Below are 7,360 nucleotides of genomic sequence, written 5' to 3' on the forward strand. Positions count from 1 at the left end.
AACACATATCATGTGGTAAATAAAAATATAGCTCCAAGTAAAGTTACCGATAGAAGTAGATGAAAGAGGGGATGCCTTCTGGGGCATCCCCAAGATTTGGCTTTTAGGTGTCCTTAGATTATCTTGTGGGTTCCATGGGCATCCCCAAGCTTAAGCTCTTGCCACTCCTTGTTCCATAATCCATCAAATCTTTACCCAAAACTTGAAAACTTCACAACACAAAACTTAAAGAAGAAAATCTCGTGAACTCCGTTAGCGAAAGAAAACAAAATACCACTTCAAGGTACTGTAATGAACTCATTATTTATTTATATGGGTGTTATACCTACTGTATTCCAACTTCTCTATGGTTTATAAACTATTTTAGTAGCCATAGATTCATCAAAATAAGCAAACAACACACGCAAAACAGAATCTGTCAAAAACAGAACAGTCTGTAGTAATCTGTAGCTAGCGCAAGATCTGGAGCACCAAAAATTCTAAAATAAATTTCTGGACGTGAGGAATTTATCTATTAATAATATTAAAAAAGAATTAACTAAATATCACTTTCCAAATAAAAATGATAGCAGTTCTAGTGAGCGCTAAAGTTTCTGTTTTTTTACAGCAAGTTCAACAAGACTTTTTCCAAGTCTTCCCAACGGTTCTACTTGGCACAAACACTAATTAAACACAAAAACACAACCAAAACAGAGGCTAAATAAATTATTTATTACTAATCAGGATAAAAAATCAAGGAATAAAAATAAACTTGGGTTGCCTCCCAACAAGCGCTATCGTTTAACGCCCCTAGCTAGGCATAACAAGCAAGAATAGATCTAGGTATTGCCATCTTTGGTGGGCAATCCATAAGTGGCTCTCATAATAGATTCATAAGGTGATTTAATTTTCTTTCTATGAAATTGTTCCATGCCTTTCCTTAACAAAAATTGGAATCTAATATTTCCTTCCTTCATATCAATAATTGCACCAATCGTTCTAAGGAAAGGTCTACCAAGAATAATAGGACATGACAGATTGCAATCTATGTCAAGAACAATAAAATCTACGGGCACATAATTCCTATTTGCAACAATAAGAACATCATTAATTCTTCCCATAGGTTTCTTAATAGTGGAATCTGCAAGGTGCAAGTTTAGAGAGCAATCATCAAAATCACGGAAACCTAACAAATCACACAAAGTTTTTGGAATCGTGGAAACACTAGCACCCAAATCACATAAAGCATAGCATTCATGATTTTTAATGTTAATTTTAATAGTTGGTTCCCACTCATCATAAAGTTTTCTAGGGATAGAAGCTTCCAATTCAAGTTTTTCTTCATGAGATTGCATCAAGGCATCAACGATATATTTAATAAACGCTTTATTTTGACTATAAGCATGAGGATAATTTAGCATGGATTGCAACAAGTAAATACAATAAATCAAAGAGCAATTTTCATACTTAAATTCCTTGAAATCCATAATAGTGGGTTTAGCAACATCTAGGGTTCTAATTTCTTCAATCCCACTTTTATCAAATTTAGCATCAAGATCAAAAGATTCAAAATTCTTGGAACGCCTTCTAGGTAAAGGTGGATCATATTCAGTCCCATCATTATCAAGATTCATATTGCAAAACAAAGATTTAATAGGGGACACATCAATAACTTTTGGATCTTCATCATTATTTTCGTAGGAACTAGAAGAACACACTTTTATAAAGGCATCTTTCTTAGCACGCATCCTAGCGGTTCTTTCTTTGCACTCATCAATAGAAATTCTCATGGATTTGAGAGACTAATTGATATCATGCTTAGGTGGAATAGATCTAAGTTTCAAAGAATCAACATCAAGAGCAATTCTATCAACGTTCCTAGCCAAATCATCAATCTTAAGCAATTTTTCTTCAATCATAGCATTAAAATTCTTTTGCAAAGTAATAAATTCTTTAATATTATAATCAAAATCAGAGGGCATCTTTATTATAATTTCCATAAGAATTGTTGTAGGAATTACCATAATTATTAGTGGGATTACTAGGGTAAGGCCAAGGATTGAAATTTCCTCTATACGCGTTGTTACCAAAATTGTTCCTACCAACAAAATTCACATCCATAGATTCATTATTATTATAAATCAAAGTAGACAAGGGCATATCATTAGGATCAGAAGAAACACTCTTATTAACAAATAATTTCATAAGTTCATCCATCTTTCCACTCAAAACATTAATTTCTTCTATCGCATGCACCTTTTTATTAGTAGATCTTTCAGTATGCCATTGAGAATAATTAACCATAATATTATCTAGGAGTTTAGTATCTTATTCTAAAGTGATTTCCATAAAAGTGCCTCCCGCGGCCGAATCCAAAAGATTTCTAGAAGAAAAATTCAATCCGGCATAAAATTTTTGTGTAATCATCCACAAATTTAAACCATGAGTAGGGCAATTACGTATCATTAATTTCATTCTCTCACAAGCTTGTGCAACATGTTCATGATAAAGTTGCTTAAAATTCATAATATCGTTTCTAAGAGAGATGATCTTTGCAGGAGGAAAATACTTAGAGATAAAAGCATCTTTGCACTTGTTCCATGAATCAATACTATTTCTAGGCAAAGACGAAAACCAAGCTTTAGCACGATCTCTAAGAGAAAAAGGAAATAGCTTCAATTTAACAATATCATTATCCACATCTTTCTTCTTTTGCATGTCACATAAATCAACGAAGCTATTTAGATGGGTAGCGGCATCTTCACTAGGAAGGCTGGAGAACGGATCTTTCATGACAAGATTCAGCAAAGGAGTATTAATTTCACAAGATTCAGCATCGGTAAGAGGAGCAATCGGAGTGCTAATAAAATCATTGTTGTTGGTGTTGGTGAATTCACACAATTTAGTATTATCTTGAGCCATCGCGATAAACAAGCAAACTTATCATAGTATTCAACTTATCATAGTATTCAACACACTCATAAGAATTTTTTTATTAATCTTGCATACCAAGCATATTAGGATTTTAAGAAAATTACCATGCTATTTAAGACTCTCAAAAATAATATGAGTGAAGCATGAGAGATCAATAGTTTCTATAAAACAAATCCACCACCGTGCTCTAAAAGATATAAGTTAAGCACTAGAGCAAAATTATATAACTCAAAAGATATAAGCGAAGCACATAGAGTATTCTAAAAAATTCCAAATCATGTATGGCTCTCTCAAAAGGTGTGTACATCAAGGATGATTGTGGTAAAATAATAAGCAAAGACTCAAATCATACAAGACGATCCAAGCAAAACACATATCATGTGGTAAATAAAAATATAGCTCCAAGTAAAGTTACTGATAGAAGTAGACGAAAGAGGGGATGCCTTCCGGGGCATCCCCAAGATTTGTCTTTTAGGTGTCCTTAGATTATCTTGTGGGTTCCATGGGCATCCCCAAGCTTAGGCTCTTGCCACTCCTTGTTCCATAATCCATCAAATCTTTACCCAAAACTTGAAAACTTCACAACACAAAACTTAAAGAAGAAAATCTTGTGAGCTCCGTTAGCGAAAGAAAACAAAAGACCACTTCAAGGTACTGTAATGAACTCATTATTTATTTATATGGGTGTTATACCTACTGTATTCCAACTTCTCTATGGTTTATAAACTATTTTACTAGCCATAGATTCATCAAAATAAGCAAACAACACACGCAAAACAGAATCTGTCAAAAACAGAACAGTCTGTAGTAATCTGTAGCTAGCGCAAGATCTGGAGCACCAAAAATTCTAAAATAAATTTATGGACGTGAGGAATTTATCTATTAATAATATTAAAAAATAATTAACTAAATAGCACTTTCCAAGTAAAAATGATAGCAGTTCTCGTGAGCGCTAAAGTTTCTGTTTTTTTACAGCAAGTTCAACAAGACTTTTCCCATGTCTTCCCAACGGTTCTACTTGGCACAAACACTAATTAAACACAAAAAACAGAACCAAAACAGAGGTTAAATAAATTATTTATTACTAATCAGGATAAAAAAGAAAGGAATAAAAAGAACTGATTAAACTATTGCAGATCCAAAGTTGATCAAATATGCAATATTGGGGATGAAATATATGTGTACGCACCTCCCGACGGATGGAATCACAGCGGAGAAGCGTGGAGGTAGAATACGCAGAGGCGGCCCGACGTTGTGCCGGTGTGATTGCGCGGCCACCGGCGGCGTATATGGAGGCCGAGAACTGAAAGGGGCGGCCTGGTCATGGTAGTATGCAAAGTTCAGAGCAGTGCTGATTCCCCAGGTAAGCTGTGGATGCAGCTGATGTCTGTGAGCACACAGATGCTGCGTACACACCGGAACCGCCATTAGGCGCGCCGTGCCAGCTTAGATCAGGCGGCTTGCAGCGCCGATAGCTCGACGTCCTTGGCTATGACATCCTGGATCTCTTGCTGGTAAACGGGGCGCAGGCCTAGAGGGCGTGGCCATCTTTCCCAGTGGGATATCACCAAGCGAGAAGAAGAGAAGGCTGCACTCATTGGAAAAGGGATGGGAGGGGCCAAAGGCGAGGAACTTTGGAGGAGTTCTCGAAGGATCTGTTTCCCGAGAGAAGTAGAAACCTCCAGATTAGTGTTTCGACGGCTCGCCCAACTCGTCCCAGTTTCAATCTCAGCCGTAGATTATAGATCGGACGGTACAGATGGCCTAAAGGCAGGCACACCATCGTCACCAACTTGCATTTTTATAGGAGTAGAGATGAAGATATTGTCTTGGGGCATAAAATTTCTGAAAGAGGTATTGAAGTTGATAAAGCTAAGGTTGATGCTATTGAAAAGATGTTGTGTCCTAAGGACATTAAAGGTATAAGAAATTTCCTTGGTCATTCCGGTTTTTATAGGAGGTTCATTAAGGACTTCTCTAAAATTTCTAGGCCTCTGACTAATATCTTACAAAAAGATGTTCCTTTTGTTTTTGATGATGATTGTGTAGAAGCATTTGAAATACTTAAGAAATCTCTGATTTCTGCACCTATTGTTCAACCTCCTGATTTGAATTTACCATTTGAAATCATGTGTGATGCTAGTGGTTATGCTGTAGGGTCTGTTCTAGGACAAAGAGTTGATAAGAAATGAAATGTTATTCAATATGCTAGTAAAACTCTAGACAGTGCTCAAAGAAATTATGCTACTATTGAAAAAGAATTTTTAGCAGTTGTGTTTGCTTGTGATAAGTTCAGACCTTATATTGTTGATTCTAAAGTAACTGTTCACACTGATCATGCTGCTATTAAATATTTTATGGAAAAGAAAGATACTAAACCTAGACTTGTTAGATGGGTTCTCTTGCTACAAGAATTTGATTTGCATATTATTGATGAAAGGGAGCCGAGAACCCCGTTGCAGACAACTTGTCTAGGTTAGAGAATGTTCTTGATGACCCACTACCTATTGATGATAGCTTTCCTGATGAACAATTAGCTATCATAAATGCTTCTCGTACTTCTCCATGGTATGCTGATTATGCTATTTATATTGTTGCTAAGTTTATACCACCTAGTTTCACATACCAGCAAAAGAAAAAGTTCTTATATGATTTAAGACATTACTTCTGGGATGACTCACATCTTTATAAAGAAGGAGTAGATGGTGTTATTAGATGTTGTGTACCTGAGCATGAACAGGAACAAATCCTACGCAAGTGTCACTTCGAGGCTTATGGAGGACACCATGCCGGAGATAGAACTACACATAAGGTATTGCAATTTGGTTTTTATTGGCCTACTCTCTTCAAGGATGCCCGTAAGTTTGTCTTGTCTTGTGATGAATGTCAAAGAATTGGTAATATTAGTAGACATCAAGAAATGCCTATGAATTATTCACTTGTTATTGAACCATTTGATGTCTGGGCTTTGATTATATGGGACCGTTTCCTTCCTCTAATGGGTATACACATATTTTAGTTGTTGTTGATTACGTTACTAAGTGTGTAGAAGCTATTCCAACTAGTAGCGCTGATCATAACACCTCTATTAAGATGCTTAAAGAAGTTATTTTTCCGAGGTTTGGAGTCCCTAGATACTTAATGACTGATGGTGGTTCACATTTTATTCATGGTGCCTTTCATAAAATGCTTGCTAAGTATGATATTAATCATAGAATTGCATCTCCTTATCACCCACAGTCTAGTGGTCAAGTAGAGTTGAGTAATAGAGAGCTTAAATTAATTTTGCAAAAGACTGTTAATTGATCTAGAAAGAATTGGTCCAAGAAACTTGATGATGCATTATGGGCCTATAGAACTGCATATAAAAATCCTATGGGTATGTCTCCGTATAAAATGGTTTATGGTAAAACATGTCACTTACCTCTTGAACTAGAACATAAGGCATATTGGGCCATTAAAGAGCTCAACTATGACTTCAAACTTGCCGGTGAGAAGAGGCTTTTTGACATTAGCTCACTTGATGAATGGAGAACCTAGGATTATGAGAATGCCAATCTGTTTAAAGAAAAGGTTAAAAGATGGCATGACAAAAGAATACAAAAACATGAGTTTAATGTAGGTGATTATGTATTATTATACAACTCTCATTTAAGTTTTTTTGCAGGAAAGCTCCTCTCTAAATGGGAAGGTCCTTACGTTATCGAGGAGGTTGCTACCTCTTTTAGCACTGCATTGGTTTTCCCCGAAGAGGAAGGGATGATGCAGCAAAGTAGCGTAAGTATTTCCCTCAGTTTTTGAGAACCAAGGTATCAATCCAGTAGGAGGCTACACGCAAGTCCCTCGTACCTGCACAAAACAAATAAATCCTCGCAACCAACGCAAATAGGGGTTGTCAATCCCTATAGGGCCACTTACGAGAGTGAGATCTGATAGATATGATAAGATAATATTTTTGGTATTTTTTATTTTTATGATAAAGATGCAAAGTAAAATAAAGGTAAAGTAAAATAGCAAAGTAAATAACTAAGTAGTAGGAGATTGATATGATAAAGATAGACCCGGGGGCCATAGGTTTCACTAGTGGCTTCTCTCGAGAGCACAATTATTCTACGGTGGGTGAACAAATTACTGTTGAGCAATTGACAGAATTGAGCATAGTTAGGAGAATATCTAGGTATGATCATGTATATAGACATCACGCCCGAGACAAGTAGACCGACTCCTGCCTGCACCTACTACTATTACTCCACTCATCGACTACTATCCGGCATGCATCTAGAGTATTAAGTTAAAAATAGAGTAACGCCTTAAGCAAGATGACATGATGTAGAGGGATAGACTCATGCAATATGAAGAAAACCCCATCTTGTTATCCTCGATGGCAACAATACAATACGTGCCTTGCTGCCCTTACTGTCACCGGGAAAGGACACCGCAAGATTGA

Source organism: Triticum aestivum, chromosome 5A (genome assembly GCF_018294505.1).
Source record: "Triticum aestivum cultivar Chinese Spring chromosome 5A, IWGSC CS RefSeq v2.1, whole genome shotgun sequence".
Classification (NCBI taxonomy): Eukaryota; Viridiplantae; Streptophyta; class Magnoliopsida; order Poales; family Poaceae; genus Triticum; species Triticum aestivum.